Raw genomic sequence first — 19,689 nt, 5'->3', positions numbered from 1 at the left:
TGATTTTGTTAATTACTAATGTCATTCCTGAGGTTTTGAATGCTTTTAGTATCTTATATGAGAGTACTGATTTTCATTAATTTATTCAGCATACTCATTTGAATCACCTATCAGCCTGTCCTGAGCAACTTTTTATACCAGAAAACATTTTAACTTCTCAGCTGGGATTCAGAAAGACAAAAGAGTCTAGGAAAAAAATAATGAAAACACCAGATATGAAGAAGCAAATAGATGTTATAAAAAGTCAAGAGCATTTCTGGGCATTTCATTCATGTGGAAATATTTTTTGTCTGAAAAGGTGTTTTTAAAGGATAATGTATAAGCATCATTGTTTTGAATTATTTTCATTTCAGTTTTTGCTTAAAGATAATAGAATTAAAAACAAATGCTGAATATGATATCCAAGCAACAAATAAAATAATCGGAAAATTAATGAAATGAGTTGTTTGGATCACGAAGCCCATTTTCTTTGCTAAATTTTCATTTTCCAATTGATATTTTATTTGAGTATTAAGTGCATAAAATCCTTCCCACTGCAAGATTCACCCACACCTTGATTTTCTTTACTCTGTGATTTCAAGCTATGAACTTCCTTTTCTCTCAATGTATCCGAAAATTGTAGAACTCATTAATGAGGAAAGTCAGAGAGCTAAACATCATTATGAGCAAATGTTGCCATGCTTAATAAAATTTTAAGGTGTAAAAATGTATTAATATTTCTAGGGTGCGTGGGAGGTTCAGTGATAGAATGCTCGCCCTCCATACAGGAGACTGGGTTTGTTTGCTGGATCATGCACCCCACCAAAAAAAAAATTTATATATATATATATATATATATTTCTGTTTAATTTTGAAATGAATTCTCACTTCCAAGATAATGGGTCACTCTGTATAATTCTATTTCAATTAATCAATCCCATATATCTTATTGAATTACTTATTTCTCTTTATTTGGAGTTTAGATTTATTCTACATACTCCACTTTTGTGTTAAGTATCAAAAACACATACTGCACAATTTGCCATTATAGAACTAGAATGTGCTTCTGGGCCAACTTTATTTCTTTAGGGTTCAGGTTGTTCTGGCAAGAAACTTTTCTAGACTGCTATCATATATTATAAACTCTAATTTTTAACACCTCTAATAACTTGCAGATTACTTTATTTCTGTTTTAGACAGAAAACTCCTTGACCACAGCGAATGAACTAGAACCCATATCAGAATGTGGGAAATGTAGTTGAATTAAAGACTACCAGATATGAAGTTGAATGACTAGCAGGTATTGAATTCTAATTAATTCCAAGTTGATATTAAACAACACATTCTCATTCCTTGGCTAGACTCATACTAAGCTAAACTTTGAATGTCCATAAGGTTTTAGAGATAGCTGTCAAGACATTCCCACTGAAAAAGTTCCATTGAAGTATTTTTCCAGTTGCTCTATTGAATAACAGACAAAAATAATTATAATGTTAAGGATTGGTATTTTACAGTCTGTGATAATTTATTTCACATAATGCAAACAGGTTTTATAAAACAATCCCCGCTCCCCCCCACCCCAGGCCAGATAGTCTTGCTTATTTTAAAGGTAAAATTTTGTTAAACTTTAAATTGGGTAATTTTCACATATTGTCTGGTACCACTATTTGGCATGTATGCATTTTTAAGCTAGGCAATGACTTAACTAATAGTGAAGTATCATCTATTAAATTACATATATATTTTAGCCTTTCATCTCTCACCTCTCTTTTCTTTCTGAGAGTGCCTGCATGTTCCTCCTACACTGTACTTAATAAATTTTCTGCCTGTTTGATCTATGTTATGCTGTGCTCCCCACCTTGGGAGTGTAGGTTTAGACAAGTCCCTGAGAAGAATGTCCCAGGGCTGCCTGGTGATAGGTCCTGAGGATGCCTCGTGAATGCACTCCCCATTTACCAAGAGATTGGGGCAGCAGAAAGGAAGGACTCCTTGACAGAACTGTTATCAGACCAAGTCAGTGGATTCTTTGCCTGATGTGCTCAAATGACCAATTCCTGAGAAACCAGGATTTCAAAGAGACAAAGGGCTTACTGCTAGGCAGGCAGCAGAACAGATGGGCCCATTGGCTTAAAAATATGTCTCCCTGAACTACAGCAATTCTGATAGTTTTATAATATTAAAAGATGTGCAATGAGCACAATTTCTCCAGATGATGTAATTAGAGGCAGTCTAATTATTGAGCATGCAAAGACTCATTATATGACTGGTTGACACAATGTACGGGAGAAAATGGCGGCCTCAGTATTATTATTGGCATGATTTTTAGTATTATATTGAGGTATAGGTGACTTACATGTTAAAATCTAAGTTACTGTGCAGGTCAGGCGAGACCAGTTCGCTAGATCCATGTTTGGTTATCAAGATAACTTTGGACTTGGGGTGGGTTAGTTCTGGATTGACTCAAGACCCTTCATTAATAAACATTAGCAGCTGTTTTTAGGGATCATAAGAGACTCTAAAGTCAAAAAATCAGGGCCAGCAATGGTGACTCAATGGCAGAGTTTTTGCCTGTTATGCCGGAAACCCGGGTTCGATTCTTGATGCCTGCCCATGTGAAAATAAAACAAAATAAAACAAACCAGATAACTTGGGTACAGGTGAAGTTTAGTCACAAGGGTTTCCCAATCACAAGGGCACAAGAGAGAGGCTATACACTCATTATCAGCAATCTAGGCAGCTGGATTACAGTTCAGGGATTTCAGTTACATCCCTCTGTCTACTCTAATATATATGGAAGTAAAAAGGAATATTGTATAATGATCCAGTGATGATAATTATCCTTGAAATGCTAACTTCTTGGTGTTGCCCTGGAATTCTTCTGGGCAAGGCCCAGGAAACTGTAGGTACAAATATCTCTCAGGAAAAGTTCCCAGGGATACCTGCAAGCTGTTCTCCCATGTCCCCAAGATATTGAGCTGGCAGAGGGGGAAATGTCCAGCTCTCATGTGCACTGGGACAACACGTGGTCACAAAGGAACTAGTAAGGCTCCTCTATTAACTTCTTCAAAAAAAAAACAGGAAATGCCAGCTGTCGATATAAGCTATAAAATGGGGAAGCATAGCCCTCCAGTGGGACTCTCAATTAGAATACTTTCCTCCAGTATGTAAAGGACAGGGAAAGTAGTCAGAAATTCCCTTTGCCTAGATGTTTACAGTTCTCAATCACAACAAGACCCAGAGGAGGTTTTGTCACTTGTATGAGGTCCATGTCTCAACATCTATTAGAAAAGAAGATCTTAATGATCCCCTTTTAAAATGTGTGTGCTAAAAATCATGAGAAAATGTACCACCAACCCAGTTAATTGTAATAAACTGAAGGAGATCACTTGGGAAAAAGAGAAAAACTCAGCTCTGTTCCCGGGGAAGTTAGTGGAAGTCCTAAAGAAGAATCCTAATGTAAACCAGAATTCCCAGGAAGACCAGATTTTGTCTGCACCCATTTCAGTCTGCCCCTGACATTCAAAGAAAGCTGCAAAACTTTTCATGTGCCCACAAACTCACACTAATAACCTGTTAAAACTGCCTTTTCTTGCAGCTGTTCTGGAAGGCAGTTTGGTGGTTCCTTAGGAAGCTAACTAGAGAATTGCTGTCATGACCCAGCAATCCCATTATTAGGTATATTCTTGGAAGAACTGAAAGGAGGGACATGAACAGATATTGCAAACTGATGTTTATAACAGCATTATTAACGATTGCTAAGAAATGAAATCAGTACAAATGTACATAAATGGATGAGTAGATAAACTATGGTATATACATACGATGGAATAATACACAGCATAAGAAAAAATAAAGTCATGACATATGAATAACATGGACAAACCTTGAGGACATTATGTTGAGCAAAATAAGTCAGAAACAAAAGCACAAACAGTGTACAGTCTCACTAATTTAAACTAACTATAATGAGGAAACTCTGAGTGTTAATGCTGAGAACACAAATTATCAGGAGATAGGAGGATAGAGATTGGGCATTTTTTTATGCTGAAACTGTACAGAACCTTGTTTAACAAGGTTGATTGTAAAGATTCAGAAATTGTTAGCACAATACTGTGTGATGGTAGCACAAAATTATAAGTGTAATGAACAAAGCTGAGTGTGTGCATGGTTGAAAGTAGAAGGCTGGTGCCATTTATGACACCAGAAGGAAAGATAGAGAATTAAGAACTGGAGCTATATAACTTAGCAAAACCTAGAGTTGAAAATGATTAAATGTGCAAATATAATGAAGATTGTACATGAGGGAGAACAAAGAATGTCATCATTGCAAGGTGTTAAAAATGGGATGGTATATGGAAAAAATAGAACTAATGCAAACTAGGGTCCATAGTTAACAATAATATTGTAATATGCTTCCATTAACTGTAATAAAGGCAAATGTCAAAGTTGAATGTTAAATTTAAAAAAGTTAAAAATTAAATGTCAATAAGAAGGGGTGTATAAAGGAGGGGTATGTGATTCTTGTTTTTGTTTCTTTTTTTTCCCCTCCTCTTCTTTCTTTCTAGATGAAATGGAAATGTTCTCATATAGATTGTGTTGGTGAATGCATAGCAGTATGTATAACAGGAGCCATTGATAGTACACCTGGGATGGATTATATGGTCTGTGAATAAAACTGTTTAAAAACTAATCAGAAAGATATAAATGTTGGATAAAAAATGGAGAGAGAAATATACCTATTAGCCGTTGACATGGAAGTAAAATGGTGCAGCCCCTCTAGGGAGTAGTATGCTGGTTCTTAAGGAGACTAAGTAAAGGGTTGTCATATGATCCTGCAACCCATTACTGGATATATACTTGGAAGAACTTAAAACAAGGGCATGAATAGACATTTGCACACTGTCTATTTTATGGCATCATTTTATTTAAAATTTGCAAGAGATGGAGGTGGCCTAAGGGTACATCAACTGGTGAACAGAAGGGCAAATTATTGGGCATGCATACAGTGGAATATTGAATGGCTGCATGAAGGAATGAAGTCGTGAAGCATGCAACTAGGTGGATGACACTTGAGGACATTATGTCAAGTGAAATAAGCAAGAAACAAAAGAAAAGATATTTTATGGTGTCGCTAATATAAACTATAATGAACAAAATCTGAGAATCGAATTTCCGAGCATTGGTTATCAGGGGATAGAAAGTTGGCATACATTGGTCAGTCAATGATTAAGCAATACAGAATTCTCAATAAGACTCAAAGTAAAGTTTCTGAGAGTACTAGCTTATGCAGCAGTCATATCTATTCCTGAGTTTTAACTGTTAGTTCTAAATTCTGAGATTTTGTGCTGTTTCAGAATAACCTGATAGTTCCACAGAACTTTGGCTATCTGTGTAACACCTGACACTCAGAGAATTCTGCAGCTCTGAATGTCAGCATTATTCCATAAGCTACTGTTAAAGATGAGAAAGAGATCAGACTTCATTTAGAGATATGAATGAAATGGACTTGATTAGGACAAAGGTAATTCAGAATACTGGGTAAAAGATGATCTGTCTTTTAGTTCAACTTCTGTATAAGAGAAAGGAAAGAAGGTTTATGTAGTCCAAAACTTAAATTTTCTGTAGCACACTGTCTAATTTAACCTGTCTAGTTAGTTTATTTAAGCAACATATTTACATGGAACCTAGAAAAGTGAATGAGATCTTGCTTCCTGTACAGGGTAATGTAATACCCTGTTATATTCAAGAGTATTCCTGAAAGATTTTTTTTTTTAATTGCAACGTTGTCTTGAGGGACTGATGAAAAAAGTGGAACTATTAAATTTCCCAACATTTTCTCCCAAGCATTAGGTGCTCCCAATTTAATAAGCCAAACCCTCAAACTTGAGTCTTGCCCTTATGAAAATTAGTTCTGCAATTACAAAGCTAAGCCTACTTGTGATTTTGCCTAAGAGTGACCCACAGAGAACCTCTATTGCTGCCCAGATGTGGCTTCTCATTCTCTAAAATCTGCAAATAAACTCACTACCTGCCTCCCTATGTGGGAAGTGGCTTCCAGGGGTGAAAATCTTCCTGTTAACGTGGGACATGATTCTCAGTGATGAACCTGGCCCTGGATTCATGGGATTGAGTATAACTTCTTGACCAAAAGGGGTAAAAGAAATAAAATAAATAAATAAAGTTTCAATGTCTAAGAGATTTCCCAGATAGTTAAGAGGTCATTCTCAAGGTTATCTTATGCAGGATGTTCAACCAAATATTGCAAATTCCCACAGTACACCAAGCTCCAATAAACACTATTTCTGAAAATCCTAAGGAATACCCTGGGCTTTATCTAAAATTTTAGTCTTATCTAAGACTCTGTAAAAGATTTTATAATAAATACATATGTTTTCAAAGACTTTAGACCTCCAGATTGTTCTTAGGCCAGATAAGGCCTGAATCCCAAAGGTATCTGTCTCCCCAAGAACATCAACCAGTTTCATTCCTCTACCACATAAGGTCAACACCCTTTTTTAGCGAGAAGAAGTTAAAATGGTCATTGCCCAGAGATCCCCGGATATTGAAAGAGTGATCATATTCTGGTTTGCAAACTGCTAGAATACAATATACCAAAATTGGAATGGCTGTTATAAAGGGGAATTTATTAAGTTGCAAGTTTATAGTTCTAAGGCTGTGAAAATATCCAAATTAAGGCAAAGCTATGAAAATGTCTAAGCATCCAGGGGGAGCTACCTTGGCTCAAGAAGGCTCATGATGTTCAGGGTTTCTGTCTCAACTGAAAAGGCACATGGCAACATCTGCTAGCTTTCTCTTCAGGCTCCTCCAACAGCTTCCCTGGGCTCTGACCATTCTGTTGACTCTTAAGATTTTTCCAAAATGGTTCCCTCTTAAAAGGCTCCAGAAAGCAACCCCATCTTGAATGGGTGGAGACACATCTCCATGGAAACCATCTCATCAAGTTACCACCCACAATTGGGTGGATCACATCTCCATGGAAACAACAAAAAAAATCTCCCACTCAACAATATTGAATGAGGATTAAAGAACTTGCCTTTTCTGGGGTACACAACAGATCCAAATCAGCACATTCCACCCTTTAGACCCACAGAAAGCATGTTCTTTTCAAATGTAAAATTTGTTCATTACATAGCAATATCAGTAAGCCTTAAACCATTTAAGTTACAATACAAATACAATATAAAGTCAGAAACGATATCTCATCAAAATCCGCTACAGGCATGGTTTGTCCTAAGGCAAAATTCTCCTCTGGCTCTGGACCTGTAAAACTCAGAGCAAGTTATTTGCTGTCAACATACAAAGGAGGGACAGTCATAGCATGCATTCCCATTTCCATAGGGAGAAATTGGATGGGACTCAGGTTCATAGGACCCAAGCGGTTTTGAAAACCCCTAGGGCAAACTCCATTAGATTTCAAAGTCTGAGAGTAATTTATCTTTGGGGCTTTAGAAAATGGCAGTCCCACCCTATACAAGGGCCTATGCAGTGGCAACCTCTCTCCAAATATAACCTTGGGGGAGACCACTTTTCTTGGGTCCACTCTCTCCAAGCATCAGTGCTGTACCTGGGCTCTCTGCTCTCTCTATGGCACATGCTCATTCCCTCCAGAACAAAGTGATGGCAGCCAGGCTATCCCCAATCCCCAAGGAATGTGCTTTACCCTCTCCTAGGCCTGAGGTGGTGCAAGTCTTCTGCGTCAATTATGTGGAAGGCCCATCCTCTGCCTTTGGGGCAAACTCACCCTTTCCAAGTGCTTGGGTGGGTCTGCTCTCCTGGCCCAAGATTTCTTAACTTCTGACCTTAGCTTCCATAGTTCTGCCTCTGAAGTTATTTTTCCTCCAGTGTGTCCTTTTGTGCCCCACTTAGTCCAGACTGGCAGGGGTTTCATTTACACAGATCCCACAACTCTCATACTGGTTTCTATTCAATAGGCTTGGATTATATCCATTGGACAAAAGTACTTTCCACAAGTCCTTCCTGTATAACTCTATTGCCAATCCTGGCTTTTTCTGAAATGACTGACTGGCATTATTCTCTAAGGTGCCCCTTTCTGGAAGTGCAGAATTTTCCAGGCCATCAATTTCTGGTTTCTTTGCACCTAAGAGTTCAGTGCTCAACTTATGTCTTTCCTATCATATTTTGCTATAAACTGCAAGGAGAAACCAGGCTGCAGTTTCCACATTTAATTTGGAAATCTCTTCTGCTAAATATCCAAATTCATGGCTTTCAAAATCTGCCTTCCATCTAAAACCAATGGTCAGTTTTGCTAGATTCTTTGCCATTTTAAAACAAGGATCACCTTCCTTCCAGTTTGCAATAACACATGCATCATTTGTCCAAAGCCTTTAGAGTCCACATTTCTGCCAACACTCTCTTCAAAGCATTCTAGGCCTTCTCTGTCAAGCTCCTCACAACTCTTCCAGAAGCTTCTCCCTGTAGAAGCCAAGAGTTTAAAGCAAGACCTACAGAATTTGTTGCAAGCTGCTGGCCTCGGGATGGCAGCGGTAAACTGTGGCGATTGTTATGTAGAGCAGTCTGGGAGGAAGAGAATGTTTACCCAAAACAGTTATGTTAAGTATGAAGGACACTGTGAGATAAGAATCTTGCACCCTCAGGAAATGCCTGCATATCTATTGACATCCTGTGGTATATAACTAAGATCTGGTTGAAAATAAAGTTGTCTGAAGTCTGTCTGAAGTAAACTCAAGCTTCAGACCCCCTGAGCCCGTCTGTGTCTTTCTTTCTTTCTTCCTTTCTTTTTTTCTCATCATTCCTTAATATCTTTCGAGCTCTGTTTCTACAGAAAGCAACATCTCCCTAACTATTTAAAAAGCTGTTCTAGCATGTTTTTTATTTACATACTGCAGCAACACTGCACTTCTCTGGTACCAAAATCTGTTGTAGTTTGCAAGCTACCAGAATGTGATATACAAAAATGGAATGGCTTTTAAAAAGAGGAATTTATTAAGGGTGTGAAAATGTCCAAATTAAGTCAAGGCTATGAAAATGTCCAAGGTAAGGCATCCAGAGAAATATACCTTGGTTCAAGAGGGCCAATGATGTTCAAGGTTTCAAGGTTTCTTTCTGAACTGGAAAGGCACGTGGCAATGTCTGCTTGCTTTCTCCTCAGGCTCCTCCAATGCCTGACTCAGAACTCTTTCCATTCTGCTGGCTGTGTCGGTTCTTGTGGCTCTCAAACTTTTTCTAAAGTAGTTCCCTCTTAAAGGGCATCAGTAAGCAAACCCACCTTGAATGGGTGGAGATACATCCCCATGGAAACAACTAAAAAGCTCTCACCCAGAAATACTGAGTGAGGATTAAAGAATTCAGCTTTTCTGGGGTACACAACAGATTCAAATGGCACAGATCGTATGAGAGGGAGGAGGTGTAACTGAGAAATAAGGATTTAAAAAATCGTTATGACTGTTGATTCTTTATATACATATTTTATTTCAGTTTCTAGTGTATTAGAATAGCTAGAAGGAAATACCTGAAATTTTAGAACTCTAGTCTAAAATTAGTCTTATCTTTTATAATGATTATAATAATTATTAATCTTTTATAATTATTATATATGTACATAGCTTTTCTCATGTGATCCTGTGATGATAAAAACCTTGTGACTGACACCCTCTTTTCAAGTGTCTGGGTATGTGAGTAATAAAATAAAGACAATAATAGCAATAATAGGGAGAGATAAAGGGCATGGGATGTTTTGGGTTTCCTGTTTTATTTTTGCTTCTTTTTTTGGAGTAATGAAAATGTTGTAAAATTGACTGTGGTAATGAATTAACAACTGTATGATGATACTGTGAGCTTCTAATTATATACTTTACATGAATTATATGGTGGTGTATAAATGTATCTCAATAAAATTGTATTAAAAACTGTCTTTCTTTAGCAATCAAGGCAATGCTGAGGAGGAGGAGAAGGAAATAGAGTTAAGCAAAAGAACAAAGGACAGGCTCAGGTTATTGCAGTTGCCGTTAAAAGCGCTCTGCCACTTCGAGGTCACCTGAATCAGGGCTCCAAGCCTCTAGGGCTTTGTTTCAAGTGTAGGGCATAGGTCTACTGGCAAAGAGTGTCAGAAACCTCGAGACAACACTTGACCTTGGAACCCACTAAACCTTGCCCTGATTGCCAACACCATGGGTATTGGGTCAGGAACTGCACTGTCTCCCAGAGGGGGGCAGGAAAGGCCTTAGTGCCCCTCTCATAGAAAGTGAGAAAGACGAGGTACCTGAGGCTGCTTTGGTTTTGCTGACTTCACATCTGACTGTGAAACTAGAGAAGCTTCAGGTGACACTTGACATGGCGGGTAAGATGATTTAAGTTTTTAATCAACACTGGGGCTATTCTGCCCAGAACTGCCACTCTGGTGGCAATTTCCTACCTGCACTAAGACTTTCCTAGTTAAGGGAGTCGATGGTGAAGACAAAATTAGAAACAGTACTACCCCTCTCCTTTTTAAGCTTTGAGACATTCTAGTATTCTATCAGTTTCTCTTTGAATGCTTCCTCCCCCTTCTAGGGAAGGAACTTCTTCACTTCTTGGAGGCCACCTTATGATTAGCAAACCCACCTACTTTTTACTCCTTGCTAGCTTCTAGTCCCCTACTAGATCAAGTCCCCTACTAGATCTAGGCCTCTTTGCATCCCGGAGAAGATCCTTAAGCAAATAAACCTAGTTGTATAGGGTGAAGGAATCCGAGGGCTAGTCTGCCAGGTCTGCATTCAGGTTCTCAGTCTTACTTAGTGATAAGATTCCCTGTTCACTTAGTGCTGCCCCGAGGGTTTCAACATAATCCCGGTATCTTTAAGAATGCTCTAGCAGGAAACCTTACCGATTTCCAACTACCTTGGAGCACAGCCTTGCAATATGATAATTTTGTGAACTAATATATTCCTAGCCTGAAAGTGAATCTTGTTTATGATCATTGCTGAATACAAGCCCTAAATGGTTACAGAAAGTTGTTGAAGGTTTAAGAAAGTGAACTTTTAAAATAGTACAAATTTTTAGTCTACTGTTAATGAATGGTTATAAAAGATTTTCTTAAACATCTGAATACTATGTATAAAAGACAAAGATTTTATGTTTTGGTTGACCTTATCATCCTTTATTTTAAAGGCAAGTCTTCACATTCTTAAAGAAAAACTGTTACAAAGGATTTATTCTTTCACCTTGTAAAAATAACTACTATACTCTGAGGCTTCTCTAAAAGTACAAGTGTTCAGTTATAGGTAAGACTCCATCTTCAACGAAAAGGACTTTAAAAGAGAAGCAATGCAAGTATAAAAATTTTGTCTACCTGTTAATTAACATAACCGTGATAAATGCGTAGAAGTGAAGCATGAAAAAACTTCTGCTATAGATTGTAGTTGATGACTCCAACATAAAACTGTCCAAATGCTTTTATTTCTGAAAATAAATTCATTTAAAATTACTTATATGAAAATTAAAGCTTAAGCATAAACTCTTAGAGGAGTCAAATTTACTCTCACGTTAACTGTTATTTCTAAATTCTGAGATGCTTTGATCATTGTGTAACCTTGTAATTCACTAGAACTTTAATTATCTGTGTGACACCTAAGACTCAGAGTTAAAATTTTCCAGCTCTGAAAGTCAGTATTACTTCATACAGTAATGTGTGAATGATGCAGATCTAGTTAAGATTCAGGTAAATATAATATTATGCATTTAACTTCTGTGTAAGACCAGAAAGAGCCAGAGTATTTTAAGCAAAAGAAATTAAATATATATATATATATTTGCAAAGTCCCTTAAAAGACTAAAGAAAAGCATAAAACTATCAAATTTCCCCACCTGCAGAATTCCTTCTATTCTCTTAAGCAATAGAGGCTCCTAATTTAATAACCCAAGCTCTTGATCTTGAGGCTTGCCCTTATAAAATTTATCTCTGTAATGCCAAAGCTAAGCCTTCTTACAGTTTTTGCCTCAGAGTTCTCCCTGAATGTGTTTTATTGCTCAGATGTGGTCTCTCTCTAAGCCAAACTCTAGAAATAAACTGACTACCTTCCCCTTACAGGAGACATGACTTCCAGGGGTACATGTATCCCTAGCAATATGAAACATGACTCCCAAAGATGACCCAGGCCCTTGCAATTAGTTAACTCAAAGAGGAAATAAAATTTGGGTGGTTAAGCAGATTCAACTAGAGTTGAGAAGCACATTTCAGCCAAATTTTTAAAACTGCCAAAGTGTACCAAGCCCCAACCAACAGTTTTCCTAAAAACTTTATACCCTGAGCTCTATTTTATTCTTACTGTGTTCAGACCATGTGTACAATTTCTCACCCAGTTTTTCCTTCCAGATTAGGAGCCCTTCACAGCAAACTTCTCCTCATCAGAGACTATGCTCTCATTCCCCACCCTCAACCAGCCCCTCAACAGAATCGCCAGACACTTCTATGCTCCCTCAGGTAGGGCCTGCGACCCCACGGACAGCATGAAACAGCTACAGAAGATGGATAATTGGCCCAAATTCCCTTAACTTCAAGGGAACTAGAAACCTCTGAGTGGGGAATGAGATAGGGTTAGAATTAGAATGATGGCTTGCCTGAGGTAAGGGCAAATTTCCATAAACAGCCAGGCCGCAAAGACAAAGAGATATCTGAGAGGAAGAGCAATGAACATCACCTGGAATCAAAAGACCCCTGCCTGAGTGAGTCATCTACAGAGAATGTGGAGCCAACTGGCTCTCTCTAATGCGCTGTCACCAGGAACCACCCTGGAGAGAAGGACAGGTCGGTGAGGAGCCCTGATCAAGGAAGGTAGATGGGAAATAAGTAAAACTAATCTTTAAAAAGCAGATTTCCCAGATGGGCCACAGTGGCTCAGCAGGCAGAGTTTTGGCCTGCCCTGCCTGAGACCCCAGTTCGCTTTCTGGTCCCTGCCTATGTAAAAAAAAATGCAGATTTCCCCACAGTGTTGAGGGCTGATGACCCACACCTTCAAAGTCACAGAGCAGTGAGAGAGTGGCTATGAAACTGTGTTGTATACTATACCGTATTGGTGCTATATAAAACTGCAACTGAACACAAACAATGAAACAAAACTAATAGAGTAAAAATAATAATAATCAAAATATAAAAGAATGCAAAACTATTTTCTTCCAACACTGAATATATATCATGGGGCACTTTTGAAAAATATTTTACATGCATGATACTATCAATATTACTCTTCCCCTTGTATATCAACTTTCTAGTTAAATATTACAAAGAAAAATTGTAATATTCATGTTTAATGAGCAATTGTGTACTCAGAAATAAGGTGTTTTAAAATGTGCCATTTATTATCTCATGTATTTTTGCTGACTACATACTTTAGAATTACTGCTGCTCTTGTCATTATCAGTGAAAGTATGTTTTTCACTGTCATTATTTCTATAACAGCTGAAAGTCACTGATTATTTCTATAACAGCTGAAAGTCACTGAGAATTCTGTGAATTAATTTGTTAATATGAAGTTATTCAAAATCTCAGTAGAGACTTTGATATAGGGATTCATAATCCCCATTTATAGGTCAAGAAACTCAGACTTTGATTAAGGTCTACTAATGCATAGTAAAAATAAATAATGTATAGTAAAAATGCCTATAGACAGACTCAATTTTAATTCCAATGTTTCTCATTACAGATTTTGACTTAAGCAAGTCACTTATACTCCATTTTCCTCAATTTCCTCATCTGAAAAGCATAGTTGGCCATCTGGACAAGACATAATGTGCATGAAACTGACCTCTATTTTTTCACTGTGTAGTCATGATATCAGTTTTATTTCTTTAAAGTGGGAATGCAGATATAACTTTCCTATGGATGGAATAGAAATATGTCTTTAAGGTTAGAGAACTGTAAAAATTATTGTTTAATAAAAAGTTCAAAAAGTTCTTGAATGTCTTAACATTACTGCTTATACAATGCTGATTTTATCATGATTCTAATTTAATACAGTTCTATTCCTAAAGGAAAGAAAATTCAGAAACAATAATAGGTTCTATCTATTCAATATAAAAGATATCCAATTTCAAGAAAAGAAACCTAGTGGATAACTCAGGAGTTTCATTGATAGGACATGGAAAATATTTATGGATTGCTTCTGTCCTTCTCACAGAACCTCTTTAAAGCAGTCCCTGTACCCACTGTTATTGAGTCAATTCTAAGAAAAACAGACAATATTTAAAGTGCCAGAGAGCCTTAAGTAGAGGAGTTGTGAATTTAGTTTTGCCACTCTAAGACCAGAGTTTTCAATGTCCAGGTAGCTCAGTGCCCAAGAAGCAGAGACAGTCCCTTCTTAGCTATATTTATCCCGTCCATATGATGAACTTTACCTTATATTCATGATTATCTATCCATTTTCCCCACTGAATATTAGATATAGACCTGACTCTCAAACTACTCTTTTGGAACTTCAATACCTTGGAGTCGTGGCTTTGGCTGCCTCTCCTCCAAGGAAAGTGGACAGTGAGTCCTTAACCTACAAACCACCAATTCACATCTGCTGAATAAATCAATCTAAAAAAAAGTCTTCAATAAAGGTCCTCTTATTTTACTCCAAATAATCAGATGACAACACCTTTAGCTATGTACTCTGGCTGTCATCAAAACTTTCAGATCATCTATCTTTCAACTGTTACTTGTACAAAGAATTACCATATTGAAGTTATACCTTCTCCACTCTCAACCCCAATCCATCTAGTCCTCCTTACCTTTCCTGGGCCAATGTTTATCAGATTTCTGAATATTAGATTTATGTCAGAAAGGAGTTTTACAAGAAGCAAGAGAAAAATAAAATATCTTAGATTTAAAAGAATGTGTAGACTCAAAGTTAATTCAACCTAAACAGAATATTAACCTTGTTCCAAAAATGTAATATAATAAAGAAAGTATTAATTAATTCATGATGTCTGTGTATTAACACCTATATCCACATACTTGTTGAGTGTCTACTCTATCTGGAATTGCTTCATCCCACAGACTATGTAATAGCATATACTGAAATTATACTCACATGATACTTACATTATAGAAGAGAAGAAATAATAAACATGGGAATATTAAGTTGACTCATAATTTCGTATCATGAGAAATGCCATGAAGACAGAAAAAATAGAGAAACAATAAAGTGGTGACAGAGCGTATCTACCTTAGTTGGTCTGGTCAAAGTCACTCTCATTCTCATCAATTAAATAACATTAGAGATGAGAGTTGAATGACAAGAATAAGCCAAACAATTCTAGATATGAGAGCAAAGAATTCTAGGCAGAGGATATCCAAGTGTAGAAGAAATCCAGTAAGCTTGTACTATAGCAGGAACAAAATGGAGGCTAGCAGTAGAGTGTGGTAGAGAGAGGGAATGAGGTAGGCCAGAGGCCGTCTGGACACTTAGGCATGTCAAGGATTTGGAATGATTTTCCTAACTTGAACGAGGGTTCTTTTTTGCATACTGTACTTTGGGGTCACATTTCATTCTTTTTCCAGGTGATTATTCCGTTATTGAAGCACCATTTATTGATTTTTTTGTTTGCTTGCTTTCTTTCTTTTGTTTACTTATTTTGCGAAAGTGCATGGGCTGAAAATCGAACTCAGGTCTCCCACATGGCAGGCAAGAATTCTACCACTGAGTTACCCTTGCATCCCCTAACAGGGATTCTCAAGCAAATATATGAGTCTTTTACTTGACTTTTAAGTAGCTTTAACACACTGAACAACTTTAATTGGAAAAAATTATATATGATAATAAATGACTATCATGAGAATTGTTTCCACATTCTGATGCTAAAGGTGCATTTCTAAATAGAAACATTTTTTTATTGTGAGCATCAGATGTTTACTGAAAGTAAAATACAATACTCAGGGAAGGATACTCTTCTAGGCAATTGTCAAATCAAAATAATGGCTTTGGTTTTAAACAGTAGGTTGAAGTAATTCAGAGAGAAAGTTGCTATCCATTATGAGTTCTATAAAATACTTAAAAAATTGATACTCAAACACTCACATGACATATCAAATTTACCAGTAGGCCCTAAAATTAGTGATGATAAACTCACTATATGGCAATTTGTTCCCTCCCTATCATATCAGTTGGTAAAATCTTACAAGCATAATTTAAGACACTTTCCCTGACAGAAAGGGTTCTCTGTTAACTTTGAATAGGAAGCAATTGTCTGGACAATTCCAGTTAACAGAGTATGTCCCACAATATTAATATCCATTTGGAAATATATAGTAATTTGGGTTTTATCTACAGTAACCAATATGTAGGTTTAGTATTTTCAAAGTGATATTTAGAAGGAATCTGTTGTGTACAATGCAGTGGATCCGCAGGCATAATACAGAAATAAGTGACATAAGCAGGCATAATATAGAATTTGAAACACACACACACACATATGTGTATATAGTTACCTGCGATTTTTAAAGGCAAAACAAATACATAACCCACTAGCAAGTTATAGTGTTGGCCCATACTTAGTATGCCAGTGCCTGTGAAACATTCATCCAAAATAAATTTTGCTCCTTGCACAGATGCATGACTCAGAAATGATCTTATATACAGTTAACTATGTGGTTGACAACTTGTTGGTAATAATAAATGAAAAATAGAGGCAGTGATTGCATTTTTAATGTGCTGTATATAGTGTCAGAATTATGGAGCATATATCAACTAGATGAATGATTTGAATTCTGCTTTAAGTCTAGTTGAGAATTAGATACAGAATGGTCACAAACCTTTGAATAAAAGATCTTGCAATAACAAAATAATTAATTTTACTTTTAAGGCTTATAAAATGGAAGAATCAGAAAAGGATAAAGGAAACAAAACTCTGAAAAGGCCTTTGTCATGATAAAGGAGGCTACATATCACTATGGTAGTGTATAAATTAAAACATTCTTAACCCTTTGAATTTACTTCTGCTTTCTCAGGGCTGCATCTTTAATGGATGAAGTAGAGGAATGTATTTATGGATGCATGCATGGATGCATGTGTGTATATATAGACATGTTCTCATGCATGTACCTATATTTCTGTGTATCTATGCTTCTATAATGTTTTACTCTGGAGAACCCTAGCACAGCATCTCTGTACCTATTTATCTTCCTACTTATGTGGGTACACATGGACACACACACATGAATGAATGTATATGTGTGTCTATATGTTCACTACAAGCTCCCGAACCTAAGCTACAAAAAACTGTAAGCAATACCCAGTCACAAACACTACTCATGCCACAACATAAGACATTCAATGGAGGCAATGGAAAGAAAATTTTATTGGAAATGTATAGTCCCACTAAAAGTGTTCACGGGCTCTATTCCTTGAAGCCCTGAATGTGGTCTATTCAATGTTTAGAAAGTAATCATTTCAGCTCTTTATCTTGGTGCCTCGGAGGTGATCGGCTGCCTCTGCGTGAAGTTGAACGTCTCCCTCCCAGCCACTGGCTTCCAGAAGCTCACTGAAGTGGATGATGAACGTAAACTGCGGGCCTTTTATGAGAAGCAAAGGGCCACAGAAGTTGCTGCTGATGCTCTGCATGAAGAGGGGAAGGGTTATGTTGTCCGAATCAGTGGTGGAAATGACAAACAAGGTTTCCCCACGAAGCAGGGTGTCTTGACTCATGGCTTTGTCCACCTTTTACTAAGTTAAGGGGCCTTCCTGTTACAGACCAAGGAGAAATGAAGAAAAAAGAAAACGCAGATCGGTTTGGGGTTGCATTGTGGATGACAATCTGAATATACTCGAATTTGTTATTGTAGAATAAGGAGAGAAGAAAATTCCTGGACTGACTGATACTACTGTGCCTCATCACCTGGAACCCAAAACAGCCAGCAGAATCTGCAAACTTTCCAATCTCTCTAGAGAAGAGACAAGATGATATCTGCCAGTACGTTATATGAAAACTCCTGGACAAAGAAGGTAGGAAACCCAGGACCAAAGCACCCAAGATTCAGCGTCTTGTTACTCCACGTGTCCTGCAGCATAAACATCAGGGTATTGCCCTGAAGAAACAGCGTGGTAAGAAAAATCAGTAAGAGGCTGGAGAATATGCTAAACTTTTGGCCAAGCGAATGAAAGAAACCAAAGAAAAATGCCAGGAATAGATTGCCAAGAGATGGATGCTATCCTCTCTGAGAGCGTCTACCTCTAAGTCTGAGTCCGGTCAAAAATAAGATTTTCTAGGAGTTATGAATAAATGAGATCAGACATTAAAATAATAATAATAATTTCAAAGGTTTAATTAAGCAAGCAAGTAGATGAGATGTACACTTGAAAAAAATAATTTTCAAACAAATGAATTAATGAATCATTTGTAATATACAAGAATTGAGCACTTAGATTTGACAAAAGTTTAGACAATCCAATTGAAAAACTGATAGACAAAGCAAGGATAGGAAGATATGATTCACAAAGTTGAAAATATAAATGGCTAAAGCACACATGAAAATTATGTACATATTATGTTGGAAATTGAAGCAGCAATGAGATATGATTTTTATCCTATTAGTAAAGATGAAATCATGTATAATATTATTAATTGAGGGAATGTGGAGTATAAGATTTTCTCAGACCTATTTTCTCAGGGGCAAACATGAAATGTTTTTTTCTACCCAGGCATACTTAGAATTGTTTTCCTTTCTAATATTTATCTTTGTTAGCTGATATAATTCATTGCAAAGAAAAATCCCATAAAAATTTTGAGAATAATTACCCTTATACATAGACCCACAATTACATTGTTTTTGTTTTGTTTTGCTTTGTTTCTTTTAAAAGTATGCTCACATTGAACAACTATTTCAGCATTTCATCAGGAAGAAATGATTAAATTTAGAGGGGAGTTAGCTACAGTGCACTCTATCAAATAGATAACATTAATAGTAGCCCAGAGCAATATTTTAAAGTTGTTTAGAAAAGAACAGAAAGAGAAAAAAATACATGGACAACATTTTTTGTTCTCCTCTTATGCCAGGAATTGACTAGTTTTCATTCCCCTAGAGTATATGTGGAATGAGAAAGTAAATAGTTGTGATGTTGTAACGAACAGTACGAATTTTTTTACTAATGACAAATGTAGAGCTTGATTTCCTAGATCAAATGCCTACTTAAATAATATACATTTTATTAGTTAATCATTCCTGGGATAATTAGCTAAGAATATACACGGTCAAAAATCTAAGTTTCTTAAGTATACGCCCTTAACTTGTTCTTGCTACTTGATAGAAGTTTTCAAACTTGAGAATCAATTTTAACATTCGTAATTCAAAACTGTTAATCTGTACAGATTGGGAACATGACCCCACAAAGACATGTTTAAATCCTAATCTGTGGTCCTGTCACCGTGAACTTGAATGTACATGGGATCTTTTGAAGTGGGCCAAACTGAATCAGGGTGGGCCTTTGCCCAGTATGACTGGAATCCTTTAGAGCAGAGGAATTTTGGACAAAGTAAGAATTGGAGAGCAGGGGGACACCGATGGCAACAGATGTCTGTGTAATGGAGATTGAGACCAAGTTATGGATTTCCAGCAAGTTACCACCAGAAAGCTACAGACTTCAGAGAAAGCAGGATCCTGCTGTGATCCACTGTGAGATAATGTGTGGTAGTTTGAAGTTGTATGTACCCCAGAAAACAGTGTTCTTAGGTCTAATACATTCTTGTGAGTTTGAA

The 19,689-nt window shown here is 36.9% G+C and overlaps 1 pseudogene; it reads left to right on the top strand.

Annotated features, from left to right (window-relative positions):
* Positions 1-18,171, top strand: part of LOC143668561 (small ribosomal subunit protein eS6 pseudogene) — a 56,255-nt pseudogene extending 38,084 nt beyond the window's left edge.
* The last annotated feature ends 1,518 nt before the right edge of the window (positions 18,172-19,689 follow it).

Source organism: Tamandua tetradactyla, chromosome 24 (assembly GCF_023851605.1).
Source record: "Tamandua tetradactyla isolate mTamTet1 chromosome 24, mTamTet1.pri, whole genome shotgun sequence".
NCBI classification, from domain to species: Eukaryota; Metazoa; Chordata; class Mammalia; order Pilosa; family Myrmecophagidae; genus Tamandua; species Tamandua tetradactyla.
The sequence above is the reverse complement of the archived record's forward strand: the minus strand, read 5'-3'. Positions and strand labels throughout refer to the sequence as shown.